Genomic DNA, 16,653 nt, shown 5'->3' with positions numbered 1-16,653 from the left:
CACCATCCACCTCTCCGTGTCTTTCATCCGCGCATGGAGCAAAATTTGATCGATCAATAAATGTGGGGTTTTCTAACGTAGCATCGTTTGTCTGGTGTTTTCTTTGTTCAGTCCGCAACGAGTTCCCGTTTCCTGTCTTTCCTCTCGAAGGTGCTTTGAGTAAAACAGTAAAAGTCCCGACCCAATGAAATTCTCTGCCCTGATTTAGGACTGCCAATCCCCAGGTGGGGCCAGGGGATCTCCCGGTTTGGAGGCCCTCCCCCCGCCCCGCTTCAGGGCTCTAGGGGGGCTGTTTTTTAAGGCAGATGCACAAAATTTTCAGCATAGCATCTGGTGACTCGCCTCAAAATATCCCCCAAGTTTCAAAAAGATTGGGCCAGGGGGTCCAATTTTATTGGCCCCAGAAGAAGGTATTATTTCCAAATAGAGAGAAGGCATTTAAAAGGTGTGTGGTCTCTTTAAATGTGATGGCCGGAACTCCATTCAGAGCCACACCCTTATTCCTGGCTCCACTCCCAAAGCCTCCTGGCTCCACCCCCAAAGTCCCCAGATATTTCTTGAGTTGGATTTGGCAACCCTACCCTGATCCCCTTTCTCCAGAATTCTTATTTCTAAAAGAATTAATTCAGATGAGTGAACTAATACAATTTTGGTCTGATTGCCACAGGTTTGTTTAGGGTTGCCGGGTCTGTGTTGAAAAGCACCTGGAGACTTTGGGGGTGGATCCGAGAGAGGGCGGGGTTTGGGAGGGGAGGAGCCTCAGCAAGGTACACTGTGATTAGAGTCCACCCTGCAAAACAGCTATTTTCTTCAAGGGAAAAAACACCAGAATAACGATAACCCTTACACAATACAGTGCATATGCAACCTACATGTATCAAAATACACGCATAACAGTAGTCATCATTAGTAATTTGTAAACCACTCCTGATACTAATTTCACAAATGCTCATAATACAAACGCAGCTGAAAAAAAGAGTTCTTTTCACTCCCCCACACTCACTGCTGTTTGAAGATGATAAGGTGCAGTTCCTCAGAGGCAATTGCCTTCCTGCTGTTCTCCCTTATGTTCAGCAACTTGGGTGGAGTTCTCAAATCTGCAGCACAGCTTGTTTCTGAGAGAGTAAGGGACCACAGCTCGGGATTCCTCACGGTTTCAGACCTTCATCAGCCTTTATCTCTCAGTGTTTTATCCTGGATCCTCAGTACAACATTCAACAACTTGGATCAACGTATGATAATTGCTCCTTATGTTTTCAGAGAGCCACAAACCCCACCCTCATTAGGCTCCCCCCCCCCCCCGCCGCAAATCCCCAGGTATTTCTCAACCCAGAGTTGGCACCCTTACCATCAATCCAAATTCAACTATCCCACCTTTCTAATAGAGGATATGAAAGCATACAAAATGACATCCCAGCTAAGCTCCTTCCCCCTCCTCAAACACCCCCCTCCCCAAGCACTACCTCCACTCTCCAGGAATTTCCCATGCTGAAGTTGGGAACCCTACATGGCAGGGACTGTGGGGAGACAGCATAGAAATGTGTCTAGGAAGAAACCATAGCAATCATTCACAATCAGTACATTGTAGTGCAAAGGGATCCTTGGCACTGGGTTTGCATCACAGCAGGATGCTGGGGGGTGGGGGGGGGAGAGAGATGAGATAATCCACTGGCCCAGAGCAACGCCCACTGCAGAAGTGTCTTTGCTCCTGCAAATCTGAGCACCGTATCATGCTTTCCCCTCCCCTCTCTTTTAGACAGCAGAATCGATCTCTTGCCTAGAGACAGGTGCCAAGATGCAGAAAAGAGATTTTATGAAGAGACCCTCAGTAAGAATCAGTGGGGGGGGGGGGGGGGTCAGGAGGAAAAAAAGAATTGAGCCAATACACCAAGGAAGGAAGGAAGGAAGGAAGGAAGGAAGGAAGAAAGAAAGAAAGAAAGAAAGAAAGAAAGAAAGAAAGAAAGAAAGAAAGAAAGAAAGAAAGAAAGAAAGAAAGAAAGAAAGAAAGAAAGAAAGAAAGAAAGAAAGAAAGAAAGAAAGAAAGAAAGAAAGAAAGAAAGAAATCCAAGCCTCTGCAGATATGGTCAAGAGAAAAATTGGGCCTGGGTCTTTGTTGGAAAAGTTCAGGGCATAGGAAATATGCTGACATTTTTTTTAAGTGGGGTTGCCAGCCTCCAGGTAGTCACTAGAGATCTCCTGGGATTATTACAATTTATCTCCAGGCGACAGAATCCGTTCAGCTGGAGAATATGGCTGCTTTGAGAGGCGGGCTCTGTGGCATTATATCCCCCACCAAAGTCCATCCTCAAACCCTGCCCTCCTCAGGGTCGATCCCCAAAATCTCCATGAATTTCCCAACCTGGAACTGGCAACCCGAGTGATGAGTGAACCCTGTCATTCCCAGGTGTGTCTATTGATCATCTTTTCTTCTCTATGGGGCTTTTTTTTTTTTTTAACAGGAATGCACAGGATGAAAATATGTTCTGCTGGGCTTTTTCTACGAAAAAGCTGTATGAAACAATAGTGACATCAGGGGGTGTGGCCTAATATTCATATCCCAAGATTTTAGAAATTTCTTGTTGAATCATCTGCCAATACTTTTTTGCTCTTTCACAAGTCCACCACATATGGTAGAAAGAACCTTCATTTTTTTACATTTCTAACATTTATCTGGCATCTTGTTGTTCATCTTTGCCAATTTTTTAGGAGTCATATACCATCTATACCATCTATACATCATTTTAAAACAGTTCTCTTTAATACTATGACACGTCGAAAGCTTCATAGAATTCTTCCACAAGTATTCCCAATAGGGTTGCCAAGTCCAATTTAAGAAATATCTGGGGACTTTGGGGGTGGAGCCAGGAGACATTAGGGGTGGAGCCAAGATCAAGGCTGTGACAAGCATAATTGAACTCCAAAGGGAGTTCTGGTGATCACATTTAAAGGGACGGCAGGAGATATTAGGGGTGGAGCCAAGATCTTGAACTCCAAAGGAGTTCTAGCCATCACATTTAAAGGGACGGCACACCTTTTCAATGCCTTCCTTCCATAGGAAATAATGAAGGATAGGGGTACCTTCTTTTGGGGCTCATAGAATTGGACCAATCTTTTTGAAATCTTTTTGAAACTTGGGGGATATTTTGGGGAGAGGCACTAGATGCTATACTGAAAATTTGGTGCCTCTACCCCCCAAAACAGGCCCCCCAGAGCCTCAGATACCCGCAGATCAATTCTCCATGATTTTCTATGGGAATAAATCTCCCTAGGTAATAAAAGAGTTCCCAGCAAACATTTCCCTCCCCTCCCCCTGCTTTCTGATGACCCTGAAGCGGGGGAGGGTCTCCAAACCGGGGGATCCCCTGCCCCCACCTGGGGATTGGCAACCCTAATTCCCAAGTTTCCATCCATGATATTTGGGTTTCAAATCAGATAACTACACATGAACTGTTATCCCCACAAACACACGCTCCCACAGCAGGAAGAGAGGTCCTGCAAAATTTCACTCTGTAGATGCTCAGGGATGGGTAGACTTTCCGGTCTTCCTGGTAGAGAAACACTCTGTGGTGCGCAACATAAAACAACTTCAAGGGCTTAAGTTACACAAGGGTACATTGATTTTTCTTCAAAGTGAAATCAAAGGGCAATGAAAAAGAAATCCTCCTTTTTTAAAGGGGGAGGGAAAGAGAATCAGAAAAATCAATGCCTAGAATGGAAAGAGTGAATCGTGGGAAAATAAATTCTTCCCCCCATAACAGCACTAGGTGGAAGTATTTCACATCACCAACTACCTGACCCTTTTAACAAAAGATGTGGATTTTGTGGCATTATACCATACATCTCCCATCTTCAGATCCTACACTCCTCAGACATCACCACAAAATCTCCAGGAATTTGCCTGCCTGGATCTGGCAACCCAGGTCAGGCCTGGCCACAGTGAATTCTCCATCAAAGGCCAAATAGGCCTGGAAAGAGACCTGTCTTTTTTACTCACTGAAACCCAGTCAGAATATTGTGATCAGGGCTTTTATTGAGCAGGAATGCAGTTCCGGTTAGCTTGGTGTCAGGGGGTGTGGCGTAATATGCAAATGAGTCCCTGCCAGGCTTTTTCTACCAAAAAAGCCCTGACTGATTGTCTAGCAACAGCCACAGAAGGAATCTGTTTTTCTTAAAGCTTCAGGTACTCCTTTTATCATTTTCAAGTGGGGTTTAACGTTACAATTTTTTTTTTAGAAGCCCAAACTTTTCTGCAAAGCTGGAGTCCTTTTCAGGTTGGAAGAAAGTACTGTCTTGCCCATTCACAATTCCAGTCACTGGATTTAAATATCCAAAATCTGGTGGACTTCACTATTAAAATAGTAAATATTTTGGTGGAACCAAATTTTTAAGGCTCCTTTGGGCTGTTCTGTACGGAGAACAGGTCCATCATTATGGAGGACAGGTCTATTAGTGCAGTGCAGTGACTGCCAAGGCAACATGAGGAGAAGGCCTTGGCCTTTATTAGGGTTGCCAAGTCCCTCAGAACCTCTGGTGGGGGACTTACCTTGCGCATGAAAAGCGCGCGCGGCACGATGATGTCACCTGTGAGTGACGTCATTGCACCGGCGATGTTGTGTGGTGGCCACTCTAGGCATTTCCTGGAAAACTCTAGAGTTTTCCCGGACGCTCTAGCCATTTAGGAGGGGAAAACTCTATGGTACTTATTGTACTATAGAGTTTTCCCTCCCAAATGGCTAGAGCATCTGGGAAAACCATAGAGTTTTACTGGAAATGGCTAGAGTGGCTGCCACGTGACATCGCCGGCGCAATGATATCACTTCCAAGTGACGTCATTGCTCCGGCGACGTCGGGGGAGGTTCCCCCCACTGTCCCAATGTTTGGCAGCCCTATCCTTTATGCAGGGCCAGCCCTGCCACTAGGCAATTGTCTAGGGTGCCAGCCTTCTGGGGGCACCAAATTGGGTGCCCCCCCATGTGACACAGTGATGTTATCAGTGCAGGAGGGGCACCTGAAGTTAGTCTTGCCTAGGGTATCAGACAGTCTAGGGCCAGTCCTGCCTTTATGCCCTGTTGGTGGCCTTCCAGAGTAATTTGTTAGCCTGTGGGTGAAACAGGATGCTGGACTAGATGGACTGTTTGTTTGGACCATAGGGTTGCCAATCCCCAGGTGAGGGCAGGGGATCCCATGGTTTGGAGGCCCTCCCCCCTCTTCAGGGTCATCAGAAAGCAGGGGGGAGGAGAAATGTCTGCTGGGCACTCCATTATTCCCTATGGAAACTGATTCCCATAGGATACAATGAGGAATTGATCCGTGAGTATCTGGGGCTCCGGGGGGGGCTGTTTTTTGAGACAGAGGCACCAAATTTTCAGCATATCCCATGCCTCTCCTCAAAACACCCTCCAAGTTTCAAAAGGATTGGACCAGGCGGTCCAATTCTATGAGCCCCAAAAGAAGGTGCCCCTATCCTTCATTATTTCCAGTGGAGGGAAGGCATTTAAAAGGTATGTGGTCCCTTTAAATGTGATGGACAGAACTCCCTTTGGAGTTCAATTATGCTTGTCACAATCTTGCTCCTGGATCCACCCCAAATGTCTCCTGGCTCCACCCCCAAAGCCCCTATTTCTTGAACTGAACTTGGCAACTCTATCAGACCATGAGTCAGGTATGGACTTCACCGACCCCCAGGAGGTCCCCGAGGGACCTGTTCTAGGCCAGCAGTATACCTCGATCCAAGCGAGCAGGGAGCCTTCACAAGGCAGTGGGACAGCCCCCAGAGGGGTCTTCATCCCATGGATAACCCATCGTGAAAAGGGAAAGGAGGCAGCTGCCAACTCCCTTGAAGGCAGGACCACACAAGCTGAGGGCCATCCGCAGTACCCTTGACTTGGCCCAGAAGAGCAGATTGGCCTGGCACCTGAGGGTGTTGAAACAGGGAACTACCTGGTGGGAGTGGGGAGGGGCATGCAGTTTAAATTTGGGCTTCAAAACCCACGCCAAGGAGGAGTCCAAACACAGGAATGCCAAGGACCAAGAAAGGGATGATGCTGAAACAGGGAGAGACATATAAGAGGGAACCCCACAGTACTGGATTAAACCCTGTGAAGGCCCCTAGGCAGTTGAAAGCTTGGGGGGCCCCTTGCAAATTATCTCCTGATACATTTTGAATTTTGCCAGCCAACTATTTTAATAAACCAATTTTATTACACAAAACAAACATTAACAACCAGGGAAAACTGGGGGCGGGGGGAAGCCTGCTCGGGGCCCCTAAAGGCACGGAGGCCCATAAACCAGTGCCTACTTGGCCTATTTGTTAATCTGGCCCTAGAACCCCAATTCAAAAGAGCATCCATGTTTCTAGAGGAGGAGGACTGATAGTGCAGAAACCACCTCCCCTCCAGAGGTCTGAGGCCTTAGGAATTCTCAGCTGAAGGACAGAAGCCTTGGAGTCCAAAACTCCACCAGGTGGTTCTACCGGGCCCTTGGTACCAGACACCCTTGTTACGGTCTTATATTTTAATTTGATTTGCTTCTGTTACTCAACTGATTTTCAGCCATCCTCTCTTTCATCGACTAGGGTAGTAAACAGGGCCAGCCCTAGACTATCTTGCCCCCTATGCAAGTAGGGTTGCCAATCCCCAGGTGGGGGGCAGGGAATCCCCCAGTTTGGAGGCCCTCCTCCCGCTTCAGGGTCATCAGAAAGCGGAGGGGAGGGGAGGGAAATGTCTGCTGAGAACTCTTATTATTCCCTATGGAGATTTATTCCCATAGAAAATAATGGAGAATTGATCCGCGGGTATCTGGGGCTCTGGGGGGGGCTGTATTTTGGGGTAGAGGCACCAAATTTTCAGTACAGCATCTAGTGCCTCTCCCCAAAATATCCCCCAAGTTTCAAAACGATTGGACCAGGGGGTCCAATTCTATGAACCCCAAAAGAAGGTGCCCCTATCCTTCATTATTTCCTATGGAAGGAAGGCATTGAAAAGGTGTCCCTTTAAATGTGATGGTCAGAACTCCCTTTGGAGTTCAATTATGCTTGTCACAGCCTTGATCTTGACTCCACCCCAATGTCTCCTGGCTCCACCCCCAAAGTCCCCAGATATTTCTTAAATTGGACTTGGCAACCCTATATGCAAGGCTAACTTCTTGTACTCCCCCCACCACCACTGCAAACCAGTTTTCGAAGATGAATTATGGGGAAAATTTGCATCCAATTCCCGCCCCCTCCAAAGGCCGGCACCCTGATAATCACCTATTTTGCCTGGTGGCAGGGCTGGCCCTGGTAGCATAAGAGAGAACCATTTTTTATTCTCCACTAAAGGCATAGGCGATGAATAATCTGACTCTAATTGGACTGCCGCCTAATGCTTTATAGGTGTGTGATTGTTTGGCCCTGGAATTACTCGAGTATTAATCAGAGATGGAACTTTTGATGGTAACAAGAACTGCTGATGGCGCATGAGGTCAGATTTGGAAATCACTGCCCATTTCTAATAGCCTTTCTCCCCAAAGTGGAACGACGAGACAGCAGCTGGATCGCCAGAAGAAGGCGGAGGTGGGAGAAATGGGCCAGCTACCTAGCAAGCTCAAACTATACTTTAGGGATTGCAGACTGAGATAGGAAACAGCAGCCGCTTTGCATTCAAGAGCCGAGACGCGCCAGTATTGTTGACCTGAATAGACCAGTGCTCTGACTCTGTGTAAGTAGGGTTGCTGGCCTTCAGGTAGTGCCCAGAGATTTCCCTGAATTACCAGTGATCTCTAGACTATGGAGAAAATGACTGCTTTGGAAAGTGGAATCTATGTCATTATCAGGCCTCATTTTGGGCAGGAGCTCGCAGGAGTAGTGCTCCATAACCTCTAAACTTTAGTGTGCTTTCTTTCTTAACCCCCTCCCCCCAAAAAATTGCTTCTAGGCTCCATTGGTCAAACCCCCTGTGAGAATTTTGCTGAACTCTTAAGATTTGATAAACTTAATAAACTTTCTAATATTTTTCCCCGCAAAAAATGGGGGAAAAACCAAAAGCAAACAGATGGAAATCATCATGCCACTGTGCCACATAGGAAAAGGTAATTTTAAAAGTATGATGGGAGTCAGGTTTTATTATGACCGTTATAATTCACGAAGGATTTTAAGAGAGATGCTGAGTTGATAGAATTTAGTCCACCTTCCAGGGATGTCAGGGGTGTGTGGCAGATGCAAATGAGTTGTGCTAATAAGCTCCGGCACCTCTTTTTCTACAAAATGACCCCTGGTCATTATACCCCACTGAGGTCCCGCCCCTCCCCAAACTCCATCCACTCCAGGCTCTTCAGGAATTTCCCAACCTGGAGTTGGCAACCCTGTGTGTAAGGCAGGTTTGTGTGTCTCCAGATTCCGGGCTACAGCACACACACCCCTCTGCTAACTTTCCACCCAGTTGGCAACGCACCAAGGAACAGAGGCAGGGGGATCAGAACACAGCGGACTCTTTTACAGAGTGCAGCTGGGAGATGCTGAAGCTATTCCAAGAACAAATGTCTTTGGAGGCTACAAACTGTAGGGGGTGGGGAGGGAAGTTAACTCTACATGGGAGAATGGTGGGTCTCTTGGCTTTCCTGCTGGTTCTGGGCTTCGTTCTGACAGAGGGAGTCGCTCCACCACTAGGAGGCAGCACATTGTGTGGAAATGCCTTTAAAAAAAGAGATGCAAATTAATTAATCCAGGTTTTGCACCAGACAGAGGTAGAATTCCTCTACCTCACAAATCTAGCTAATATGTTATTTTGTTTTAAATGGGGCTCCATAAAGGATCATGACATCTCCCCTCCACCACCACCATAGCCTCCAGTTAGTAATTTCCCTCCCTCCCCCCCCCCCCCCCCCGCCCATATTATATTCTTCCTCTACCACCGGTTCCTTGTAACATACTCTTAGGCTGAGAGTGACTGAACAAAAGTCACCCAGTGAGATTCACAAGCAGAATGGAGAACTGAACCTGCATCTCTCCCAGACCCTAAACCAGATACTCTAAATCAGTGGTGCCAAATTCATTAGCCATGAGGGCTGGATCTGACATAAATGATACCTTGTCAGGCCGCGCCATGTGTGTCATAAAATGTAACGCCAGGTAGCGGAGATAGAAACTTTATAAAGAACACAAACACAACTAAACACAAGAAAGTTAAAATAAAGCATGCTTAAAAGATTAGCACTCTTGCAATATATTGTTTATTTAAGTTTCTGATAACTGACACCTCTTGCTCTGAATTATTGAATCAAATTCTGGAGACAATGTCTGTGCTGTAGCAATCTTGAGTATGCCATTCAGGTATTGTTCAGGTGTGTGTCTGTAAGTGATGTGTGTCTGTGTGTGCCAGGTGTGTCTGTAAGTGGCAAACCTACTTTTAATTTATGGCGTCATTACAAAAATCTCATGGTCAATGCTTTGAGTCTAAGACACAGAGGAAAAGATGAAATGGCTGGGAATTGTAAGCTTTTGTACATAAGTTGCAGGTCAGCCAATGGAGAAAATAGGGGGTTTGCTCTGTAGATCCTGTGCAATTGAGCAAGCTTGGCAAAGCAAGCTGTGATGCAAAAGACAGCGAGAGAGAGAGGAAACAGATGACAATGAGTTGCTTGCAGGCCTGATAGGAGTCCTTGTGGGGCCTGATCCAGCCCTCGGGTGCACTTTTGACACCCCTGCTCTAAACATTACACCATATTACCCCTCACTATTCCTTCAGATAAGTGTGCATGTCTGCTCTATTTTGCTCTCCCGTATTGGCTCCATGTCCCCAGGACTGGCTCCATGTCCCTGGTTCCTTTCCCCCATTTTGCTGCTTCTCTGCGGAAACTGCCAACTGAAATTTCCATAGTTTCTCCAAAACCCTCAATTCCTGTTCTTGTAGGCCTAATACTTTTGTTAGCAGTAAACCTGGGATCTGGCCCGTGTCAGACTGTCCCTCCATCTGTACGTGCGCTAGATGTCACTCTAAGGCAGGATCCTTAATTTAAATCTTACAGTTTTTCTGAAAGGTTCTGGTGACCTTGTTCATACCTGCAGTTCCCCACATGGCGATAGGCACTTTCAGCAGCTCAGATAAAAGACCTCCTCCCTCCAAGAAGCCTCCTCTCTGTGCAAATTTTATTATCTCTGTTTGCTCATTCCCTAGGCAAAGTAAGTCAGGTAAAGGAAGATCTTCCTGAAGTCCCCAGGAAAAGGTTTATCTAGGATCTTCAGCCTCGAAAAGTCTGTTCCCTACTAGATGTCACCTTCCCAGCTGGATGTGTGTGTGCACCGACCACTTAATTGATTCTGGACAGGCCTCCTATTTGCATTTCTTTTGTTGTTGTTTTTAATTTGCCGATCAAGTCAACCTTTAGTCTGGCGACCCCTAGTGGGGCTTGAAGGCAAGAGATGTTCAGAAGTGGTTTGCCATTGCCTGTTTCTGTGTCACAACCCTGGTATTCCTTGAAGGTCTCCCATCCCGGGCTTTTTTTGTAGCAGGAACTCCTTTGCATATTAGGCCACACACCCCTGCTGTAGCCAATCTTCCAAGAGCTTACAGGGCTCTTCGTACAGGGTCTACTGTAAGCTCCAGGAGGACTGGCTACATCAGGGGTGTTTGGCCTAATATGCAAAGGAGTTCCTGCTACAAAAAAAGCCCTGGGTATAAGCTGGCAAGAGAGAAAAAACTTTTAAAACTCCAGGTAAAGCTTTTATACAGGCCAATTTTCCAAGCTAAAACCTTTTTCTCTAACCTGCCCCCCCACACACAAAAAGGTTAGCATACTGGGAAAGACATTCCATTTATATATACATGTGCCACCCCCAGTGTGCTGTTTTTCCAGGGAGAACTAGAAGGCCATGTGGAAAATGCACTTGATGCTGCATATGTGGAGATGCAGACCACCAAAAGATCAAGTAAGTGTGTTCAAGATCAAATCACACCTGAACTCTCCCTAGAAGGCAGCATGACCAAACTCAGGCTAATATACTTTGGTCACATTATGGGAAGACAAAACTAGATGGAAGAAGAGTAGGGTTTTTATCAGGCCTTGGATTCAGCAGGCGCTCACAGGAGCACAGTCCCAGAAGCTTTCCAAGGGTTCTTCCTCTTCTTCCCCACCTACCTTGTCCATTGAATAGCAGGTGCAGCTGCATAACAATCCCTGGATTAGAAGAGTGTGCAGCCAGCCAGCCACCAGGGGCTTTGCCACGCCCCCAGCAGCCCTCATTGACCCCTGGAGAAGCCCGTGCCACCCTTTCTCCACTTCTTATATGATTTTGGGCAGCGGGTGGCTTGCTGGCCTTTTGACTGGTGGGGTGGTGACCCAGGAGAGCCCCAGGTGAGTGAGGCTTGCTTGGGCTGACTGGCTCTCTAGCCAGCCCAAGCAGACCTCACTTGCCCAGGGCTCTCCTTTCTTGCATCGGGTTGCTTTTGGCGGGAGGGGGCATGCTAATGAGTTATGCTAATGAGCTCCGCCACCTATTTTTCTACAAAACGACCCCTGGTTTTTATACCCTGCTTTTCTCTACCTCACAGAATCTCAAATGGTCTTACAACCATGTTCCTTTCGCCTCCCCACAATAAACATTATGTGATGTAAGTGGGGCTATGAAAGTTCTGAGGAGGGGGAGGGGGAGATTGGATTTATACCCTGCCCCTCACTTGGAGTCTCAGAGCCATTTACAGACTCCTTTCCCTTCCTCTCCCCACAACAGACACACCGTGAGGTAGGTGGGGCTGAGAGAGCTCTTCTGAGAAACTGCTCGCGAGAACAGCTTTCGAGAACTGTGGCTGACCCAAGGTCACTCAGCAGGTGCATGCGGCACATAATTTGCACACACATTTGGGGCAGAATCCCGGCATGTCTTCACGTGAACCAGCAAAATGCAGTGACTATTTCAGGGGCAGCCAAACTTGCTTAACACAAGAGCCAAACAGAATAAATGCCAGATGTTTGAGAGCTATAAGACATGAACATCAGAGGTAGGTAGGTAGGAAGGTTGGGGGAGGGAGAAGTGGAAAGAAAGCAACTTTAACTTTAAATGTGTTGTCCAAACTGCCAGTCAGCTTGGCTTAGAGAAGTGATTTAAAAAGACAAATGTCTTCTCCAAGCTAGCCGATGGGGCTTGAAGTGGGGGCTTAGAGAGCCACACAATATATGTGAAAGAGCCACATGCGGCTCCTGAGCCGCAGTTTAGCCACCGCTGGCGTATTTGGTCAGGATAATGAATGAGTTCACTAGAAATGCTGTGTACGGTAACCAGAGATGTCCTTCGGTGTAGGATTTCTGGGAACCCAAACCCAGCACTGGCAGTCAGAGAACAAATACAGAGGACTGGATGCCAAGAACAAAATCCATGTAATATTTTGTAGTGGGACCAACCAACATGTCACAAAACATTGGGCAAACTTCTATCCTCACCAGAACTCTTTATCAGGCCTGAAGTTATGAAAAGCTATGAAACATACAATCCAGGAGCCAGATCCAGCTCTTCTAGGTCTTTAATCCAAGCTGTGAACAAGAAAGGGGTGGGGGTGGGGGATCAGCTGGCCGGAGGATCCATCTTCCCATTCCTCTCCCTCTCAGTTGGGTCAGGCTGCACATGTGCAGCCACTGCCCTCTCCTCCTCCCCCAAGAGGCAGGACACTGCCTCCCCACCAGTGTGCATATGCCAGTTTGTTGTGGTGGTTAAGCGTGTGGAATCTTTATCTGGAAGAACCAGGTCTGATTCCTGACTCCTCCACATTCAACTACTGGAGTGACTTTGTGTCAGTCATAACTCTCTCAGAGCTCTCTCAGCCCCACCTAACTCACAGGGCGTGTGTTGTGGGGAGGGGAAGGTACAGGAGATGGTGAGCTGCTCTGAGACTTCTTTGGGTAGTAAATGGTGGGGCATAAATTCATTCTCTTCTTTTCTTCCAGTCTCTCTCCCCTTCTCTGCTCAGGGCCAGAGAAGCAGCCCTTTAGGAGAAGGGAAGGGAAAGGAAGAGAGGAAGTCATTATGTGTGAAGGTGATGGGGTGTGTTGGGGGGGGAGGGAAGTTGCTGACGGAAACAGGCCTTACGGGAAGTGCAGAAATGAGAATGCCCAAGTGTTATTAGGGGGAAGAGCATAAGGGACTGGAGGGAGGGGCATGGAAGGGAACGGTTGAAATGCACACAATGGGGTGCCTAGTGGGAAAGCCACGGGAGTGCAGAAATCTAGCTTTTCAGGGAGTGAAGGTGCTGAGTGTTTATGTTTGGGGGTGGGTGACATGCTAGAGCATGGGTGTAGTTGGAGGTTAAGAGAAAACAGAAGCCTTGACCTATCTTCATGAGATTTTGTTGGATCATTTTTATTTTCTAGGCATCTGTAACTGGCTTCTCTCTTCGAATGCGGTTCCAAAGCATTTGACAAGGATCATTCTCATCTCTTGTTTTTGTCCTCACAACTGTGTGGGGTCTGTTAGGCTGAGAGAACGAGTGGCCCCAAGTCACCCAACAACTTCCATGGCAGAGTGGGGCTTTCGAACCTGGGTCTCCCGGTTCTTAGTCTGCATGCTTGACCCTCAGCAACCATGTGGTTTATGTGCATCTTTGCGGAAGGTCAGGCCTCTAAGTGATCCTGAAGTGCAAGGAAAGGAGTGGTGAGTGGGATCAGATTTGAGATTTGGAGGAGAGTGGATTGGTGTGAATGAATCACACAGAAGTGATGGAAGAAAAAGGCTGGTTTAGGAGTTCCAGTCATGGACAGGTGGGCTGGTGAATCTGCGGAGAGTTCACAATTTTTGTGGCGGACTGAGCAAGTGTTGAGGATGGTGGCTCCAGTTCCTTGCAGAATTTATATTCTATCTGTACCTTTTGGGGTGGACCTCTCTAAGTGGGGAAGAAATCCTCCTTCACAGACAAAAATCTTTCTAAGGCCACAGAGAAAAAAGTTGTGATATATTGTAGTGAGAAAGTGTATGTTCTTCCAAGACTACTAGTGGGGGGAGGGCAGGGGGAGAGATGGACTGGAAAAGGGGGAGATGGACTGTTTCTCTGCAACAGGGGGTGTACTCAAGAATGATGACACATAGTGAGTCAGTACAGTCAACAGAATGGGACATTCACACTGCTCCCCACCTACCAATAAAAGGATGCCACAAATTGTAGGAAGAGCACTAGGGATGCTGTGCTGAAGGATAAGCTTTCTGAAGTTGGAACTGGCAAATTTTACTAGTATGAGGGTCCAAATTACCCCCCACCTTAAGACTTGTGCTTCTAAAATTCTGTCTGTCTTTGGGACAAATATTGATATTTAGGGTCACTTATCCCTGGGGTGCAGAGTGGTAAGCTGCAGTACTGCAGTCCGAGCTCTCTGCTCACGACCTGAGTTCAGTCCCGGCGGAAGCTGGGCTCAGGTAGCCGGCTCCAGGTTGACTCAGCCTTCCATCCTTCCAAGGTTGGTAAAACGAGTACCCAGCTTGCTGGGGGAAGTGTAGATGACTGGGGAAGGCAATGGCAAACCACCCCGTAAAAAGTCTGCCATGAAAATGTCGTGATGTGACGTCACCGCAGAGTCAGAAAATACTGGTGCTTGCACAAGGGACTGCCTTTACTTTATCCCCTCAATATCCATTTGGCAGATTCGGATGTAGTCTCCTACACCCTTTTTCATGGACGCCTGAGAAGGACTGCTTGATTGGTTGATTGCTTCCATGTGTGTAGTGTAACCAGGAGATCCTGATTGTCTTGGAGACAGAAGTTCAAGCTCTTTAGCATTATCCAGGGTGCACCACGAAGAGTTGAGATAGAATTGCAGCATGTGAAGAAGTCAATGGGCTGACCTCGTTGGTTCTCAGGGCAGGAGCATACAAGTAACCAGTCAGATGTTATTTTAAGAATTTATAACGTCCATATGAATACAGAAAATTTCTTTTTCTCCCAACTCCAGCCTTGTACCCAGTTCAAGTTAATCTGCTGCATTTGTAAATCCATAAAAGCTTTGATCACGTCTCGCAGGTCTCCAGACTGAATCCCCCCACCAGCACCTTCATTTCTTTGGTAAGCTTGTTGCACGGGATCCTTGCCTCCTGCTGGCCTTGGTGTTTGACCTCTCCCAGCCTCGTGGCTGTCGTCCCTCATCCGTGCACACTTGCTCTTATGTCCTATGAGCCATGGACTTTGCGCTGGCTGACTTCCGAAATGCCTGAAGACTTCTGACCCTCCTCAGAGGCCAAAGAACCTTCCTCACCCTCTGACTCACTGGAGGTACTAATATGCCGCTCTATTGCCCCAGCTTCACAATGCAGCTCTTGATACTTGCTCTATACTGATTTCCATCTCTGCAGGGCCAGGTTTTTTGTGCTTATTGGGGCACAAAGCTGGATTTTTCATTTAGCAGGGCACCCACAGCCAGGATTTTTCATTTCATGGGGGACACAGGCATGTGGAAATTAAGGATGATTCAACAGTAACTCTAGTAATGCCAGCGAATCTCCAGCTCCCGCCACGAAGCTGGCATCCCAACCCCTCCAGCCAGGTCTCACTTGGAGTCTGGTGGCACTTGCTTTGCTGGCTTGGGGATGGCTTACCAGCCAGCAAGACACAAGAGAGGAAGGCACGAGAGAGCACAGCAGCAGCATTGGACTGGAGGACAGCGTTCGATTGGAGGACAGGGCTCGGCTTCCAGAGACAGCTGGGATAGGATTGGAGGGCAGTGAGACTGGGCACTTCAAAACGGTGGATGGCCAGAGAGGATGGTGATGACAAGTGTAAGAAATAAAATGTAAAAGTTGGAGGTGGTAAGTAGTGGGGCAGGGCTCCTGGCCTTGGTGTTGAAGTATTGGGGCTGGGACCCTGGGGGCCCAACATGCATCTCTGCAACACTGCTTGAGATGTAATGTATTGCTGCTGGAGCGACTTGGACTGCCTCATCCATCCCTGACTTGCAAAACAAGCACCCTGAAAACCAAGGCAAAGTGTTGTCTTCAAGATATACTTGGACACAAAAACTTTATCCTCTGTGCTGCATAAATCACAACGTTTGGATTTGGTGAATAAACGGCTGCGAAAATGGAAGCAATCAGTTACACCCAATATCCATAACCTGATAAAAACTAATGAAAGGCCCGCAGAAGTTGACTTGCCACATAAAGTATGCAAGACAGCTAATGGAATACAAACAGGCTTTGGTAGTTCTGCAAACCAATTGTTTAAACAGGGCAAAATACCAGGAACCAAATACATGTTTGGTGCAGATCAACAAACTGTTCCCCATGTGTCACAGGAATGTGAGTGTTGTGCTTTCCAGGGAGATGTGAGGGAGTTCATTGAACTCTCCCCAGATGCGACTTGAGTGGATTGAAAACTTAGATATTAGTCTTTAGGGGGATTACCGAAATCAGCCTGTATATTGGGCGTATCAAGAGAGCCAATTTGTGTAGTGGTTAAGTGCGCGGAATCTTAGCTGGGAGAACCGGGTTTTTCCCCACTCCTCCACTTGCACCTGCTGGAATGGCCTTGGGTCAGCCATAGCTCTGGCAGAGGTTGTCCTTGAATGGGCAGCTGCTGTGAGAGCCCTCTCAGCCCCACCCACCTCACAGGGTGTCTGCTGTGGGAGGAGAAGATATAGCAGATTGTAAGCCGCTCTGAGTCTCTGATTCAGAGAGAAGAGCAGGGTATAAATCTGCAATTCTTCTTC

The sequence above is a fragment of the Heteronotia binoei genome, chromosome 17 (assembly GCF_032191835.1).
Source record: "Heteronotia binoei isolate CCM8104 ecotype False Entrance Well chromosome 17, APGP_CSIRO_Hbin_v1, whole genome shotgun sequence".
Lineage (NCBI taxonomy): Eukaryota > Metazoa > Chordata > Lepidosauria > Squamata > Gekkonidae > Heteronotia > Heteronotia binoei.
This window is presented reverse-complemented; position numbering follows the sequence as displayed.